The sequence below is a fragment of the Gallinula chloropus genome (assembly GCF_964237585.1).
Source record: "Gallinula chloropus genome assembly, chromosome: 2".
In the NCBI taxonomy this organism is placed as follows: domain Eukaryota; kingdom Metazoa; phylum Chordata; class Aves; order Gruiformes; family Rallidae; genus Gallinula; species Gallinula chloropus.
In genome coordinates, this window is record NC_140086.1 from 112,779,922 (window position 1) to 112,799,276 (window position 19,355).

At 42.8% G+C, this 19,355-nt stretch overlaps 1 protein-coding gene across 2 annotated transcripts in view; it reads right to left on the minus strand.

Annotated features, from left to right (window-relative positions):
* Nucleotides 1-19,355, minus strand: part of ELMO1 (engulfment and cell motility 1) — a gene marked incomplete at its 5' end in the record, with an annotated part of 264,986 nt that overhangs the window by 28,622 nt on the left and 217,009 nt on the right. The gene's annotated exons all lie outside the window — the stretch shown is intronic.

The window sequence follows — 19,355 nt, forward strand, 5'->3', positions numbered from 1 at the left end:
CATTCTGGCTTCTGCCATCCCGGAGAGGTGCACAAGCTGCAGGGGCAGGTCTAGCTGCCCACAGGTCGAGAGACTGCAGAGAGTTTTTCAGGTCTTACAACTCTGCTGCTGGGTCTTAGAGCTGCTCTCCAACCAGAAGGCATAGCACAAAGCTGTGGCCTGTTCCCTCCCTTATTCCTTATGCCCAGAGGCGATGTGCACACACTGAAACACAGGAGGTTCCCTCTGAAAATCAGGAAACACTTTTTCACTGTGAGGGTGACCAAGCTCTGGCACAGGTTGCAGAGGGAGGCTGTGGAGATCATCCTTGGAGATACTCAAAAACCATCTGGACATGGTTCTGGGTAACTGGCTTTAGGTGGCCTTGCTTGAGCAGGGAAGTTGGACCAGATGACCTCCAGAGATCCCTTCCAGCCTCAACAATGCTGTGGCTCTGTGACAGCCTTACACTGCAGGCACATTATGGCCATACACAATGAATGAAAGAGAACTTGCTAAAAGAGACCGTTACTCAGGGGAAGAGAGAGATCGGTTTGCCAAGGATATGATAGGATTGCTTTTGAAGCCATGCCATAAACAATGCAAACCAAAAAATGAGAATGAAGGATGGCTGGGAAACAGCCATCTATCTGCATATTAATTATTTTATCAGGAGGAAACTGCTGAGACACAGTTAACTAAGGGGAATTGCTTGACTCTAGTTCAAATAAATATGTATCACAGACTACTGTCTGTCTCTCCATAATCCTAGACTCATTTTCTTGGTGCTGGTGCACATCACACTCATACACTTTGAAATACTTATCTGATGCTGTGCTTAAGTTGGCTGAAAAATCAATTTATCAGATTAGAAAGGCCCTTCCCACCCAAATCTAACAGCTAAAAACCAGTAGGAAACGGTAACACTCCCCTGGTATCAAACGGGTGTGACAGAAATTAACAGCTACACAAACAGAGGGCAGAAGCTTTTTCTGCACTGTTAATTTTCCTTTATTCTTCATCATGTATCTTAAAACAGAAGCTCAGCCCCTCTGAGGTTCCCTAATCATTCTGAAAATTTCTCTTTTCACATGAATATTTCAGCTTCACATGTGTTGCCTCAGTCTTCTAACTCATGGCCTGCACTATGTTTTCCATTTTCCCTTATTGAGATGTAACTTCTGCCTCAGATGTGATTTAAGCACTCATTTTAGATGTGTCCAGCAGGTGAAACCAAGCAATTAAAGAACTGAAGATAATCTTGACTACAGGGACTACATCCATCCTAGAGATCACTTCAAGAGAAGCAAGATGCTCAGGTGAACCACAAAAGCCTTTGAAACATTTCCATCCCCTGGACGAGGCAGCCTACCTACATCCACCTGGCTGGGGATATGCTTTGGATGCATCCCTGCAGTTAAGACTCTACTCTTGGTACATCTTGCAAACCTGGCCCAGCAAAGCCGAGCTCCATTCCATTCACTCCTGCAAACCTTGCAGGTACATTGCTGTGTATTTGAGGGAGCCTTATAAAACCTAGTTTGATGGTAAAAAGCAACACTGAATTCTGCACTCCGCGCCTGCATACTCCTCATTTCATATACAGAGTCACGTGTGTTCAGATGGTGGCCATGTGCAGCTAAATCCCTCTGAAGAGTTACTTAGCTGGTCTGCCAGTGGGAGTCAGCTACTTCCCCATCTGAAAGCTCAGAGGGATTAATGCCTCCTTGACTGCATTCAGAGTTTACTCACCAGGCCACAGCAGTCCAGGAGAGAAATGTGCTGTGACACCTCAGAAATGCCAAACTGGAAGGCCAAACAACCATGACTCCTGAATGCTCATGATCGCTCCACTGCCCAACAAGGCAGGTGGCATACTCCTACTGGTTTCACTAGGTCTTGCTTTGATACCTTAAAGGGCTTGGGAAATGTAACGAAGGAAATGTCCTCAAAGGAATGGTGGGGAAAACATGAAGCAGACAATCCCAGTTCGATGTTTAAAATTATCTTCTGGCTTCCTCTTTCTGCCTTCCTGACAGTGACTACTTCTTGTTGCTAATTAATTTGAATTTACATTGCATGTATTTATATGTTACTGGTTAGGACTAATTATTATTAACTACCAGGAAGGTAGATGAGGGGTGAGACTGGAAAATAACCTTGCCCGTTGAAAACACATTCTGCTACTGGTACCTCCTAACGCTACTGTCCAGTCTCCCAGGACAACGGGCTTAACTTTTCACCCTTACACAGTACATGACATCCAGCTGCTGGCCTCACTTCTGCTTTCTCAGGCCCACTGAGAAGTTGTGCCAGACTGCTTCATTATGTGGGGTTTTACAGCCACCACTTCTGCAGTATCACACAAAAGCAGCACGCCAAAACATACACCTTTAATTCTAACACACAAGTTTCATCACTGCTCACGAGATCAGATTCCCTGGCCATTAGAAAGCAACAAATTACTGCACTTTCAAACAGGCATATTAGAACTGCTCGACTAACTATGCTACACTGATTTATTAGCTATCACTACCGTATCACCTTGATTTTTCAGCACTAAACCAGACTTGCAAGTGAATACAGTCCTGCACTTATGCACGTGCGCAGTTCCAGTTTCATGCATTCATTCAAGTATCTGTACACACCTGGTTTTCCTGTTGCTTACATACAGATTTTCTTTCCTAAATTCGGGCACTCACACTGTAGGAAACTGCCTCTGTGAGCTGTTTTTCTTATAAAATAAATGGACAAACAAAATAAGTAAATACTGTGTTGTAGGGAGTTGCACGTATGTGAATCTGCTTCTCAGCCTGATCTCTGAACGGCCTATATGAAGCAGCGCTCGTTGTTGGCTGAACAGTGCAAAGGTGGTTCAGGTTCAGCAGACTTAGGCCGCTGTCATTTATGCTCAGTTGCAAAATCCCATATAAACCCCAGTCTCCCTTCTCTCATACCCGCTGTTGTGGTTAACATACAAACGATGCAAATTCCTCTTCTTTGCTATGATCTGGAAAGCTATTCACAGGCTATCATCAAAGAGCTCCTTGGTTTAGAGGCTCCCCTTGCTCCCAAGACAGAAGGCAGGAAGCGTATGCCCCAGGCCCAGCACCTACGGGGGTGATCACTTGCCTTGTAATGTTTATAGCCAACGCTATTTAACTAGCTGGCCAAAATGTCAAAGCTGCTGATTGCGTTCAGTCTCCTGAGCATTTGGGAATCGCTGCCAAGAACTTCTAATCTGTTCAATTTCCAAAGCTGAGTTGCCAGCCCTTGATTACTGCTGTCTGAGAGACAGCATCAACCCTTCCTCCCCGTGTGTCTGACCTTACAATGAAATTAAAGGTATTCTCTACTCAATGGGATTGTACGTAAACACTGTAGACAGTTGTTTTAATTACATTATGCTTCACTATTCTTATTGAGAAACGAGTGTTTCAAAGGGCAATTTGCTTTAAATCACACCCTTTATCTGACAACCTCTTGTATTGTAAGAGTTCTGCATTACCACTAAGGTAAATTTGCAGAAGACACAAAGAAAAACATAGTAGGGAAAAACCCCAACACTTTTTCCTCTGTTTAATCACATGGGACCTTATTTCCCATATTTTGAATCCATGTAATGTTATAGTTCCATGATATCACCATCACACTAAATTATGTATTTTTCATTAAGCTGTTTTAGTCTTGCTTTGCGTTTAGCCTAATTGACTTCACCTCTGTCATATTACACTCTGACTGCCCTGCTTTTCCAACATTTATCCCCTCTTTTATTCTTCTTTCTCTCTCCTGCCATCACAACTTTAGCCTGTGCAAATCAAGTCCCTTCCTTTCAGGATGGAGGAGACATCTGAACACTTGGGCACTACAAGAAGAGGATAAAATAAAAAGAGAAAAGTTGTCAAGTGTCAGAAAGAGGAGTTTACTGGGGCCAAACTCTACAGCAACTTTCCCATTGACCACACCTCAGTGGCTTGTTTGCAGCTACAGAAAGAACAAACTATTCTACTCTACTCTACTCTACTCTACTCTACTCTACTCTACTCTACTCTACTCTACTCTACTCTACTCTACTCTACTCTACTCTAATCACCCCATACCAATGCAAATCTTGTTCTTGGCACTGACTGCAGAAGACAGGCTGCCACCTCAGACACCTAGCCATTGCATGCAACCTCTGAAAATGTAAGTCTGAGCCTTCCACTTGCCAGACATACTTTTTCTACAAACTCACATCATCAATCTTCTCAGAAGCCTCTCCCAGAACTGCCTGATGGACTGGATGTTCACAACAACCCATCTGTGGATCACCAGACAGGAGATGAACCATTCTTATAATTTCTCCACAGTATCAGTGTTTCTCTTGAACAAGCACACCCATTCACATGTAATCATGTAATGACCTTTTCACAGCAACAAAAACACATCCAGAGACCATCACAGAAGCTACTACGTTGTACCTCGAGTATCTTGGAGAATGTGTTACCTTGATTGCTGGTTGGTGACTCAGGAGGTTGTGTGTGTCAGTGTGTTAGGCTGACCGATTACCGTTACTCTTAACAGTCCACCTTTCCTCTGCACAGACGAGTCTTAGGTTTAAATCCTGAGCCCATGTTACAATGATGTGCTTAGTTCAATGCTTTTCTAATGTGGCACAAGGTGTGATTCCCCTCTCTCATTGTAGCACATGATAAAACAGCATCCACTGGACTGTGCTCCATCCAGAGGCCCTCCTTGCTACAACCAGCCCTGAAGCATCTGAGGCATCAGCAGTTTTAAGGCTGCATTCACTACCTTTGCAACACAACCATTCAAAAATCAACAAGCCAACAAGCAGAAAACTGGAGGAAAGATGTCTCTTTGCAAATTGGTTGTCAAGAAATTCACATCTAGTTTCCTTTCTACCTAAATGTTCTCAAAAAGAAGCAGCTTGGTTTATAAAAACGGTAAAACACGAAACAGAGAACGTCATCTGGTGACTGAAATCGAGCTTGCTCCTTTTAGTCACAAAGGGATTTCCTTCAGTTAAATCCACAGAGCAGGCAAAAATAAGGTTCCAGAATGAAATGGCCAAATCATTCTTAACGAACAACACTTACTGACAGAGGAGGCCATAAAGAAAATCTAATTCTGAAGGGAAAGGAAATTACTTCAGTTTACAAGCAACCCGTCAACCCCTTTGATGAAAACTTTACATGTTTAACGTGTGCACCAGATAATTCAAGACAATTTTTTAGACTGTTCCGAAGGATAAATTCTCTTAACTAGATCAATTGTTATACTTTCAGAGTACTCAGAAGAGTCATCCTGAGAGACTTCAAGATCCTCACAAGATAATTTAATGCTGTTTTTCCCCCCTGATCTCCACACTGCAGTCTGTGAATTCACTACAGTAGTCTCTTGGTCACAGCCTGTATCAAGCCATCACCCCACATTACTTTAGTATATTAATCCAAACACACCACACTACACAAGCAAATTTCAACTCGGTGCTGGCACAGTCTAACCACTGACAAGAGACTCCAAAATTCCAGACCATTTCTTTTATTACAGTCTGTGTACTCTGGAATTACAAGAAAAACTCGACCAGTTTTCAATCTTCTTGTGTTCCAGAACACAAGGACAGTGGCTGTAGCCAGCGATAAAGAGCAGCTCTAAGCCGCCTGGATGTACATAGCCACAGGAATAATTAGTTTGATTCATTTTCAGGCAGCAGGATGAGAAAGCGGCTGTCAGAGGATTTAGCAGGTATAAGCTCTGATACATTTTATCTCTTCATTTTCTGCAGAACTTAAAACCCATTGTGAAAAAAAAAAGTTGGTGTTGCTGGGGTTTTGGCTTTCCTTTTTTAATTTTTTTTTTTTTCAAAAATAAGCTCTTTTGCTTGTGATTCTATTTTTCCAGTATGAACCAAGATATCTTTTGGACTGCAGACAAGTGACTTGAAACAAGTGCAGTGGTTTTGATCAAGCTGAGCAGTCTATTTCCATGTGGTATCAATATCATTACCCAGTTCAGCGGTGAATATCGTGTTGCAGGAAGACCTAGCACGAGCAGATGAGTCCACCTAGCAAGTGTGATGATGGAGTTGAGAAATAGGAGACGTGACAGCAGTTCCATGCAAGACCTTTAAAAGTTCTGTAGCAGGTGTCTGAAAACTTAGTTCCATAATAATAGATCTCTTCAAGGCAAAACCTTGTTCAGAGCCTTGGGACTCAAATAAACTGCCTGCCCTCTGGTGAGGAAAAGAGGGAAGAGAACCTGAAGAAGCCTGACCTTGCACTAGATCCTGACATCCAGAAAGTCAAGTGGTGAAGAAAGGCTGAAGATGAAGCGAGGCCCACAACTGGTTTATATTTCAGAGAAATTCTTGGGGTTTTTTCAGCTTTTTTTATAACAAAGCCCAGGTGTGGGAAACCTGAACTGAAATCACAGGGTTCCTAGTAACCGATGGGCTGAGACTGTTAATCTAAGACTATGAGAAAGGGGATGGAGATGCATTACATTCTTGTGAGAAGGGAGGAATAATGGCTCCAGGGCCACCAACGAAAGACTGGGGAGTACCATAAAAGAAGGTGTGAAAGGGAGGCTGAGAAAAAGCAAGAAAGGGTCTGAGGAGGGACTGCATCTGAAGGAACTGATGTAAAAAAAATTCAGTTCCCTGCAAAAGATTCCTGGCTCATCCCACTGTTGGATTTGAACAGTGGAAACGGACCACTAATTGCTGCACTCTATTACATCCTTGGGCTACTCCTCCTCTGCAGGAAGAACCGCTGGCCACAGCTTGACTTGCCATTTTCCAGAGAAGCTCCCAGAATTTTATTAGCTGTGCTATTTTTCCCTTGGTTACGTAGATCCTGATGGAGAAACACTGGATACCAAGGAGGCATACAGCTCTTTTTCAACATTAGTATTGATTTACTCAATGAAAGACAGGAACAGTGGCAGAGGCTTTAGCTGGGAGAAAAGATCAGCTTGAACTTGATTAAGAAAAAAGGCTAAAAAAAAAAAAGATCCGCTGAAGGGTAGTACAGCTGAAGGGATGGGCTAGAAGATGTTGTGCACAAGGAATGTTAACAGATTGGAGTAGACAAAGGAAAAAGAAAGGCAACTAGTAGGATGGATGTTATAAACACAGAAAAGTAATCAGAGCAGGACCAGAGGTTCCAGCAGAGAGTATCAGCATGCAGAAGGCGGCATCTGGTTGACATCTTGCAACTAAATAAATGAAAGGATGGAAAAGTTTGAAGGGAAAAGAGAGACTGTGGATCTGATTGATGCATTTCAATAGAAAATTAAGGCTGAAGGAAAAAAAAGAGATTTTGGTAAAAGATCAGCTAAAAGGAAATGGAAAATAAAGGGTAAAATTTTGGAGGAAGTGATCTATTTATTATCAAATTATGATTTGGAAAGCAGCTGACTGAAGGGAAACCTTCCTTAAGGAATGGCCTGAGGAAGCTGAGGGCAAATTGACAGTAATAGAAAGGGAAATGAAGAACAGTCCTTTACATACTTGAAATGCATGTCAATTTAGAATCATCATCAAAAAGACATGTAAACGCTGCCTGTAACCTTTTTAACCATTCTGGTAACAGACAATGTGGAAGCAGTTCACTGGCTGCTTGCAGGGCTAAAACCAGATGCTACCCTCAAATCCAAGAGCGCCATTGAAACCAATGCTAACCTAAACACACAAGTCGTATAATGCTTCCTTGGGCTGTACTGGGCTGAGGCCTGAATGACTGATAGACAGGAACCCTCTTCCTCACATTTAACATTTGCAGAATACTATTTGCATTAGAAATAAGGAATACATTTCTTTCCTGTTTGTACAGTGAGCCTTGAGGTAAGCAAAGCAAGAACTAAGTGCTGTGTGACAGTGTTTCTGCCCCAGTAAAATGATGTGCAAAGTTAATATGACAGTTCTTGTAAACTTCCTTGTTAGTTAATTGAAGTCTTAGGTCAGCCAACATTACATTATTTCCCCCAATTTCTGACAACCTCCTTTGGCAAAATAAAACATGCAGAGAATCATTTGTGGGTGGCATTTAATCCAGGGCTTTTCACAGACAAAATGTACTGATCTTCTCAAATAAAATGTTAAGTGAGGGGAGGGGGGAAATGAGGAGATATTTGTATCCTTAGTCATATACCAATGTAATAGTTAACATGTCAGAAAACATGCTTGTGAATTCTAGAGGAAAATAATATGATTAGGAACACAGATTTAGGAGCTCCTTCCCTTAAAATACACAGTTACATTAAATGGCATACACTAAATGAAATACATTGGCAAACAGCTGGCTCTACAGAAGGAAAGCAAGGACAAGATTCTAATAAGTACTTTTTCCCCAAAGGAAAGTGTAAAAATCAAACAACTCAAGTTCTGTGTATTAATAATGCAGAAAAAACCTCTTTAAATTAGAAGAAAAACAGAAAAAGTGGGGGAAGGGATTTTTTTTTAAAGGTGAGCATTGCTCAGTATATCTAAGTCGATAAAAATCTAGCAATGCTTTGGCTTGAGCTTCACATCTTCCCATTTCCTTTAGTTGAGATAAAACCAAAATAAAGGTGTGACAAGCTGCCTTTTGAAAAGACTGCCAGGCTCCTTTACCACTGCAACCTGATGTGTTGAGGTCCATCCTGTCTGAGGTATGAACAGTCACATGGAATTGCACGTGGTCCAAGTCTGTCCTTGCATCATCCCTTTCACTGTCTTCAACTCTAGGGACATTTCAGCCCCACCTCTAAAATAGAAGGGGAGCCAGTGCACCATGTTTGTGTCATTTTTATACAAAAAGAAATGGGAACCCCCAATAATCCAGGTGACCCATAAACATGCCAGCTAGCACAAAGCACCAGGCAATGCGGGGACAGCTTCACTATCTCTTCCCTTTATGTCTCTCCTCTCTATTAACCTTCTCCCAAATCAAAGAGACCTTAAAGTCCATCTACAGTGTATAGAATCATAGAATAGAATCACAGATTGTGTTAGGTTGGAAGGGACCTTTAAAGGTCACCTAGTCCAATCCCCTGCAGTAAGCAGGGACACCTTCACTAGATCAGGTTGCTCAGAGCACCATCAAGCCTGACCTTGAATGTCTCCAGGGATGGGGCTTCCACTGCCTCTCTGGGCAGCCTGTTCCAGGCATCTGCCATCCTCGTAACTGAAGAACTTTTTCCTAATATCTAACTTCAATCTCCCCTTTTCTAGTTTAAAACCATTACCCCTCGTCCTATTGCTACATGCCCTTGTGAACAGTTCTTCCCCAGCTTTCTTATAGGCACCTTTCAGGTATTGGGAGACTGCTATGGGGTCCCCCCAGAGCCTTCTCTTCTCCACACTGAACTAGCCCAATTCTCTCAGCCTGGCCTCATAGGAGAGGTGCTCCAGCCCTCTGATCATCCTTGTGGCCCTCCTCTGGACATCCTCCAACAGGTCCATGTCCTCCTTGTGTTGAGGGCTCCAAAGCTGGACACAGTATTTCAGGTGGGGTCTCACCAAAGCAAAGAGAGGCAGAATCACCTCTCTCAATCTGCTGGCCACACTTCTTTTGATGTAGCCCAGGATGCAGTTGGCCTTCTGGGCTGCAGATGCATACTGGTGGCTCATGTCCATTCGTTTGTCTTGAACTCTACTTGTTTTGCATAGCAAATTCTGCAGCTCTACTACCTACTTATCTCCTTAATTCTGATAGGCATATTAATAAAAGAGATGCATGGGCTCTGAGATCAGATGCAGGGAGTGCCTTGCAGGGGCTGGTTGGCTGCCCAGGACTGTGGGCTGTCGGTGAGATATTGCTCTGGGTGAACACAACAGAGGTTGTAGGTAAAAATGGACAGTAAAAGTGGGTTTAGGGAGTTGCAGAACCACATACTATTTCTCAGTAACAGCTGCTTTTACTTTGATAAAGTAAGAATTCCACCAGACAAAATAATTTTTCTATACTGAGTAATTGTTTTAATCTTCACTTTTTCCCTGATATGGAACAGAAGTTGAAACAGTGAAAGCTTCTATGAAATAAAACAAGCTGATAGGGAATTAGCTGATTTAACCATTCCTACGGTACCTGTGTATTTGTTCACGAGCCCGAGAAATTAAATATTTCAATTTATCTCATGTACATTTTTCACATAGAAGGAGATTTGCCTACAAAACAGCACCTTTACTAAACCGTATATGGAAAAGCTCTGTAATTTTGCCCAGCTTTGCTAACACTCACATGTTTCTCCAGCAAGTCCGTAAGTTGGCCCACAACTCAAACAGTATCATTCCCCATTTGGTTGCTTAAAGTATCACCTCCCTTTTTGCTGTTGCTCACATGAGCAAAGGAAAAGAAAATGGTAAGTATCATTTGGAAGCTTCAGGTTTTGTTTTTCTGGACTTTGAATGGCATTCACCACTTCCATCCTACCTTTTTCTTCTTTTTTTTTTTTTTTTAAATCCATTTTATTAAAAAAACCCAAAAGATCCAAAGTTTTAACCTAACAAAAATGACCAAAACAACTGAAAAAGTGGTTTTGGATTTAGTTCTCTGAATGAGAGAACCAGATTGTGCACTTAGTTTTTTCTTGTGAATACATAAACCAAACATTCAGCACACACAATAAATGACTATTTAATTTGATCCCATCATGGGCATGTCCATTCAGTTAAGGTTTGGGCTGAGCACCTAGGAACCACATAGAAAGGCAGTTGTGAAGACGTGCTATGCTCCTGAATGAACCCACGTGTTATCATACATCATAATCTATAACAAATAAGCTGGAATAATTTTTAGGTAAACCCTTATTTTCACATTCATGTCACTGAAGAAAGCAGTGAGCTGAAAAAAACATGTCTACAGAAAAGCATATTTCTTTTTTAGCATTTCTCATATTAATAACAGTTTCGAGTGATAGTTGTCTCGATATCAGAGAGTCCAGTCAGTGCCACAAGAATAAAAATAGTTGCATGAATTAACCAAATGATTCACAAAAACACACTAAGCAATGAAAAGATGAAATCCGTCGTGACTCGTTAGATGCTAGCTATAAAAATTATTCTGTAAATCTGGAGCTCACAAATTACTGACTTGACAGATCATAGTAAGTGCTGTCAGGTCTATTACAACCCAAGATCCGCTTGCAAGTGCCAAACATACACAACACATCTATGTCCAAGAAAAAGGGGAAAAAAAATGTTTCCATTTCTATTTTAAAACGTTCTGAAATGACTGAATAATACACCTCTGGTAATTCTGACTCTGTGCGGCCTAGTCCAAGGAGGCCTTTGTGTCAGGTAGTTACATCGTTACTGTGCTGGTCATATAAAACAAGTACAACGCATATTATTTTTCCCCTTGAGTTGCAGCACGTAACCAAGCAGATAAGGAATTCAACTAGACTATTCTTAGAAGAAGAAAAAGCACAGATGACATGTTTTGCCATACCTCATTCTAAAACTGCAGTTGAATGGTTTACAGCTTCGGAGAGCTATATTTTTTTGGATTGCTGCAAAGGAGCAATCTTTTCTCCCTCAGATCAAAGGGAAGCTTTTTTGGGATCTATATGCAGTACGGGAAAATAAACTACTCCCCGGGATAGACAGCAGTGATTTATCTGACACCTAATACTAACATCAACAATTCAAATGCATTCCATCACCTCACTTGGATTACAAAACTGATCTGCTAGCTAGTGAAATTAGGAATGGAACAAATAATCAGGCTACCCAAGCCTTTGCTTCAGGAACAGGATACACTTCCATAAGTGCAGGGCAAGCCATCTGCAGCTGCATGAAATCTTAACTGAGGACATATCAGTGACCATCAGACCTGTGTAGAATGGTTCCACTGCTCTACCACATTTTACTACCAGCCCCTGAAAAACAACACTTCTTTCCCCTCTGGTGACTAGTATTTCAATACCACATTCTCAGTTTTGTTTTTTTTTTTTTTTCCCCCATGTTCCTTTTACTCACATTAAATCAGAGCCAAAAGACATTTTCTCACAGAAGGATTAAGACAAGACTGCGGTATTCAGCTTCAAGTTTACTTCCCTGTATTGATTTGAAACTACCAATGACATACACAGAAACACATCGATCCTGCCTAGAAGGGTAAATAATGTCATAAAATAATGCTATTTCCAGTAACCAACTAGTGAGTTGCGGATGACGGAGGAAGGCTTACAATCTTCTGGTGATGAAAGACCCTTTCTCTGGTAACTTGAAAACTATCACTGCACTTCTTTCCACACCGTCATAAATCATTGCACTACTTTCCATATTGTCATTAATCTACATTTCTAATAAGGCAGCAGACTCCTCCTTTCCCACAACCCCATGACTGTTCACAACAAGATATATGTAGAATTAAATCCAAGCTATTTGCTTTCCTTTGAAAAATTAGAGTCAAATTCCGCGCGCTACACTTTGTAGCGGTTGACAAAAAAAGGTATTGGGTTCTTTCTGAAATTCCCACTGTCTCACATGTGATTACACAAAGGATTTGCTTGGGTAAATTTACTCAGGTCCAGAAAGAAACCAAAAAGCAGATGTCATGCTAGAGCGATCGTGGTCTGGACATAGCAGTACAGGGACATGGTGTGTCCAGACACCTGTTTCATATATTGGCAGCAAGGAGTCTAGAGCTGAGGCTGAAGGCATGAGCATGCTATCCCCCCCTGTGCAATCTTCTGCTGTATTGTGTAATTAAGAGTAGAGCAGGAGGATGTGAGGTAATGAAAGCACAGGTTTCCATAAAAATCTTCTACTCTTTTATCCTACTGTAAGTCAGGCAGAAAGGGGGATGAAATTCCTGTAAGGGAACGACGTAACCTGTGGTTCTGTGGATGAAATGCTCAGAGAGACAATGTGGTAAAGTCACAGGGAAATAGCTGGGGAGAGGCAGCCACCCCTGGGTGGGAGGGGACTGGTGAAGTCAGGAAGAAAGGTAATGAAGACGGGAGGGAAAGGTGATGGTGGCCTAACTTAGAGATGACTGTGTAAAACACATCTGGAATAAAATTCTGCCTGATTATTAAGATAAAGGGCATAAGCCTGGATGAGCCTGGAACAGACACAGAGCAGGTATTTTCTGTAAAATAAGATACAATATTTAAACACCAGACCCTTTGGGAAAACCTCATACCCTCTCTTGTAATCAAGAATACATCAAGTCCAAAGACCACTGAAAGCAGTCAGCCATCTCTGTCATTTTCTCCAAATAGACAACCCTTACTGAGATTTCCCAGTATTTTTGAGCACTCCCAAGTCTGCCCAGCAGAAGGCACACACCTGCACTGCCACTACCCCATGCTGCCACACAGCCACTTCGCGAGAACAATTTTCCCATAAGAAACCACTTCTTGTTTTTATCTTCTGTCTAATTCCTGCTACAGACTAGGATTTCCCTGCCCTTTTTGCCTTCCTTTTTTAAATTTCCCTTTTTTCCCCTCCCCCTTCGCCCCCCTGCCCTTTTTTTTTCCTTCCATTTTTTTTCTTTCCTAGAGTTAAGAAGTGCTCCCAGGAGCATACTAAATGAACCCAGATATCACAGCGTAAGCCACAGGCAGAAACATGTAACTTTCTATGGCAGAGGAGAGACAGGCCGGGAGAAGCCTCATAAGGATGCTATTATAGTAGAAGAGAGAAAAACAGCAGCTCCCCACGGCAGCTGTGAACCGGGCGCCGTGCCCAGGGGCCCAGTGGTGAGGGGCAGCGAGCATGGGATGTCTGGTTTCCATGGAGGAGTGAGCCAGGGAGGCAGGAGAGACGGCTCGTGGGAGGCACCGCTGCTGGCCGCTGGCGGGAGGAGGAGATGTACCTCCTGTTATTTCACCTGCCATCAGCACCCACATCTTCAGGGGGCTCGTTTTAAATCTGCTTACAGCTTCTGCTTCCTCAAAAGTCCCATCGCTTCTGACGGAGGACCACAGCTCAGGATATGTTGTGCTGTGTCTTGCTTGGGGGGGGGGGGGGGTGTTGGTGATTTGCAGGAACATAAAACGTTGAGGTTGAGCTTTTACATCACACACACATACACAAATACACAGACCCAAGGCAGCAGCACAGGCCCAATGCTGACTGACCCACGGCTTCTGGCACCCTCAGCTCTACACAGAGGCCCTGCAAACTCCTTTTGCACATCATGAATTTCAGCCAAACCAAATGTGACCTTTGCAGAGTGGGGTGTTGCAACTCAGAGCCGGTACCTACCAAGCACAGAAAAGCAATGGCTACTGGAGAGACGGCCCATGGAGAGATGGGTACAGAGAATTAACATTACATTTTGTACAGGTAAAAATAAGAAGCTGCTGTCTTGATCCAGTGCTGATCAAAGTCCTGTATCAACATATAAGTGGGGCATATACTTGTAACACATTTGAACACCTTTGGAGTGAAATTAATTCTGACACACACCACAAGGCTCTCTTGCACCACACAAACCAGTACTTGATTTTGGGGAAGCAGTACGCACCTGCCCCATGTGTCACGTTGTTTCTGCTGCAGAATGGGTAGAAAAGTATTTATTGTATTTAGCTCATGATAAGACTACAAGACCTTTCCAGAATTTACAACACACACCTGAATTCATCAGATTAAAGGACTTATATAGGAACAAAACACTATTATTAGCTTTGTTCCCACTTCTGAAAGTTGTCAGAAGGAAATGAGAGGGAAAAAAGCTACCTATTAGAGCTCCTTGGGAAGGCAGTAAGATATTCCAATAGAAATCTGGGCTGATCTTTTAAAAACGATGCTTGAGGTGAAAGTACGAAGGTCAGCAAATTGCTTATTGCCACCCCCATAAACCCAAGTCCTCAGAATCACCATTTGACACAGACATCTCCACAAAGAGCAGGACAGAACTCAAATACAGCTAAGTAATTCCCAGTGAAAACAAAATTACGGGGTCTTTTATTGAGTGTTCACAGCAAATATACTTAGCCTAGCTCTTGATAAAGATTGAGGCCTGCACTGAAATGAGGACAATTCATGAGGGTCCTTTAGTTGCTGCGTGCAACACCAAGGTCCTTCCCTTCCTACATGACCTCCCTGAAGCAGTGTTCTTCATGCATCTGCAGTACATTGTTTACAAACCTCACAAATCCCAAGTTGGTGATATCCACCTAAAAAACACAGACAGAGAGCAACGGAGCAAGTTTGGATGTGAGCACTCCCTAGCAGGATGTCAAAAATACAACAAATGGAGGTACTTATGAGGAAAACACCTAATCTCAACAGCTGAAGTGCCTGAGGAAGGTACGGAGGGAAAAGCAAACCAGGTCCCTGCAGCATGGTTGGCAGCCACCTGAGGGCAAAGCTGCAGAGAAAACAACTGCCCAAATCAAGGGCAGCTCTTTGCTGCGTGCATGATATGGCCCAGTGGCTGCAGAAGAAAAAGGCAGGTGTTTAAGAAGCTGTAAGCGAAAATAAAGAGGGTGCCACCGCTCTAACAGGTTTTGCTCAGGCAGCAATTCAAGGAGAACTTCACCAAGCAAGAGAAGAACAGTACAGCTCCCTGTGCACCAAGGGACTTCACCTGGGCATATGATCCCATACTTTCTCTGCCAGCAAAAATTCTGTAGTTTACACCCCTTTTCACAACTGCTTTCCATTGCTGAAGGGTGCCTATCATAAAGTGATTTAAAAAAAAACACAAAAAAGAGAAGACAGAGGCCAAATTGACTCTGGTGTCACTGTAATCAAGCTGAGTAATACTCAGGTTCCTCCAGATTTAAGCTCTTCCTACCCCCTCCACAAAGTAGGATAAAACCTGAGGAGACAGAAACAGATCAAAGGACTGAAAAGCAGTACTTATGCCTAGATAAAAACATCTGAGAAGTCCCACTGAACACCAGACCTCTACTTAAGAATCTGGTAACTGCTCTTTCCAAAAATATATTTCAAAATATACCTCAGGGTGTATTCTGAAAGACAGCAGGCAGTGGCTGAAAAACCATCAGTCAGCAGAAGCAACTGCAAACGAGCCTTTCTACTTTTATGTAAAGGTCCAGCATACAAGAGGCTTGAATCTGGATTGTTATTGCAATAATATATCTACCACAGGTATTAACAATTAATTTGGATTATTATAAAGGAATTTGGATTTTTTTTTCCTTATCTCAACATCCCTTCACAAAATTAGTCTGGTAAATTCTGAGGTACTTTTGTTAACATGGGTCAGATTTTAGAACATTTAAACATTTAGATAAACAAGTTAGAGATCTCACTTTGAAAAAAAATAGATAAAAGATTTTCATCAACCTCCTCCTCAAAGCACTTTAACAGAAGCTTTATTTATTCTTGGATTTTTGGAAGACTTCAGCCCACATATTATTTGTCATTTCATCTTTTTGGTCAATTTGTCATTTTAATCCTTCTTCTTTTCCTGCTTGTCCCACCAGACCCACTTCTTAAAATAAAGGAAGCCACGAACAAGGAATCATGAGTAAAAAGAAGGCATTGGGAACATTTCCTCATCTGAAGACCAGAGCTACTTAAGAGAGTCAGTAACAAATTAACAATAGAACATCAGATATAGCATGGCCTGGAAAAAACTAATAATCCAAATAATCAGTTTCTAATGACTTTTATATGCCAGTCAGCAGAGACCTGCTGATGACTTTCATGCGTATCCTGTTTATTATTAACTGCAGCAAGTGGTGAAAAAGAGGTGAAACTGAGTAGGAAAATCTGGGAATGGATAAGAGATTTCCTACAGCAGGAAAGTTTCCAGAGTGGCTGGTGATACCCACTAAACATATCCACAATGTGCAAACTTGTGAAGTTAAAACGTCCTTAGCTTCCTACAGATGTTAGGGAGTGTGGGGCACTCAGGTGTCTGTTTGGAGTAGGTGGGGATGGGATGACCCAAAGGACAATCCAGCAGCAGAGTGGATGGGTCCCCGATACTGGGGACAGAGGCAATCAATCATGCAAATGTTTCACCCCACCAAGAAGCTCCTTCTGCTTTCAGCTCTCCTCTGTGTTCAGGCATCCCTCAACACCCCCAAACTGGGACCCGGGTGCTGAGAAGGGAGCACAAATCAATAATAGCCAAATGCTGCTAAGCTAGAGAGGAAAAAAAAATCTCAACAGACAGCTTAAAAATCAACCTCCAAGCCCAGCAACCGGAGCAGCCTGTGCATGGAAGCAGCACCAGCAGCTGAAACTCTGGCAGGGAGACTCGTGTGGGAGTTGTGCTCACGCTCGCTGAAGGGCTGTGGGCAGGTGGGAGGAACCTCGCTTTGCTCGGGGAAGGGAAGGCGACGAGAGGGAACAGGAGCACTATTGTGATGTGCCTATGGTGGGGAACACAGAGGATGTAAATTATCATACTTTTCCCTCTATGTTCTTTGTGTCTGACTTAAGAAGCCCGCTGGTGTAGGGTATAACTGGGTAAAACTAACCTCAGGCTCTGCGTTTTCAGTGCTGAGGAATATTATTATTATTATTAGGGCACAGTGCCTCTTTGGGAAGCTCATCCTTTCCAGCATCAGCGCAAAGCGACCCAGTAAGAGTTGGGGTTCTGCAGCTGAAGTGTACCCCCACGCCCTGCCAGCTCCTGAATCATTTACATCCAAATGGGTCAGGCGGCAGCAGAGCCTACCTATGGAAGCTCTTCCATAAATTTCTTCCCACTGCTGTGACTGCCAGCATTTCTAAGGGGGCACCTGACAACCACTCCCCTTTAGTCAGAGACAAAACCTAGGGTCAAATCTCTTTCTGCTGCAACTCATCCCGTCAGATCAAACTGCCTCACTGCTGCTCTCATAATCCCAAATCCTTCCTCCCACTCCAAGGATGTAAGATACTAGGGTAAGTACCTCCAGCACCTGTATCAACCTCAGTCTCCTCAGACCACTGTTTTTACTGTAACTGCTTAATAAATCTTCCCTTGACCCCTTCTCTTATCTGGGAAAAAAGGGAGAAGGACTTTTCCACTGTTCACAAGGATGCTGAAGGCTTGAGGCAGCAAAAGGGATGGATGTTGGCTGGAGCAAAGGGATTGCTGCATGTTCCCCAATGCAATGTAGGCTCTGGCTCAAAGGAATGGAAAAGCCCACAGACAACATGCCCTTCCACAGAGTGTGGTGGCACCGTAGGTCAACCTCTGCCGGTGGGACAAGGCAGAGTCTTTTAACCATGGACTCCCACAAGCTGCCTTCCCTTCCACAGGCCAGCCTAACATCACTTATTATCTAAAGCTAGCAGTTTGCTGGGCCCTTTTACTTGCCTTGTCCTCCTCTGGCACCACGCTTTGCCAGAGACACTTGGCCTATCCTCAAGCAAGAGACACATTTGAAACATGGCACGCGTATAATAACAATGCCCCTTAATTCTCTTTCCTATTGCTCTTCTCTCCTTTACTACCAGAAAAGGCAAGCTACTATTCTGAATGCCTGTAGCATAAGGAGCTGTGACAAAGATTTGCAATTTTTTTCCTCCTAAACTACCAGGCAGCCCATTTTCAAGTGCCAAACCAAAGACTAGGTACACACATTAGTTGTACTGAACAAACGCGGCTGCAGCACTAACACCACGGGTGCACATGTGGACGCCCTGCTGAGGAACCCCTGTCCAAAAAGGAAGTTCTCTTTGATATACAGTCAACATTTCATTCCCAAGGACTGCAATACGTCTTATCCTACCAAATGAGCTCAGCAGAGTATGCTGCAGATTATTCTTCATTTTACATTTCCCTTCCAGAGTAAAACAAGTTTTAGGCTCCACTGGACAGAAAACAGAAAGCTAGACAAGACCGACAGCTTTCCATTTCAAAGAGGAGATAAACCTGCATATCTAAAGACATCTCTTTCAGACTTACTAAATTCACTCATTGGAAGGAGCAGATGTTAAATTTCCAGTTTCCATCTTATCAAAAGCAAGAAGGGGGGAAAGCTTTTCCACTCCTGAGATGCTCAAAGATTTGGCCAGCTGAGACCACTTCTTACTTTAGACTTCTGAGTACAATGCAAATGTGTCTAAGTGCAGCTGAGAGGGAAATCTGTTCTGTGCAAGCACATTTCTCTCCGCATTTGTAGCTGTGCCCTACAGAAGCCAAGACGGTAGCTGTGTGAAAGAGAGGCACAAGAAGAATCAGCTTTGATGCTATCACTGGTTCCCTACTCATAAATCCATCCATCCATCCATCCATCCCAATTCCCTAGGTCCTGCAGCAAGCCATTCCTGTTTTATATTATGAAGACATCTGATGAACCAATATTCCCAGTATTTTTACTGAAACAATAAACAACAGTATTTTCTCTCATTTCCACTAGAAAGGAGTGAAATTTCCAAACAAAGGGAATTGGACATCAAGACTAAGTCCATCCCAAGAGAGACAAAGACTCAATCTCAGGCTAGGGACAGGTTTCCTGGACAACAG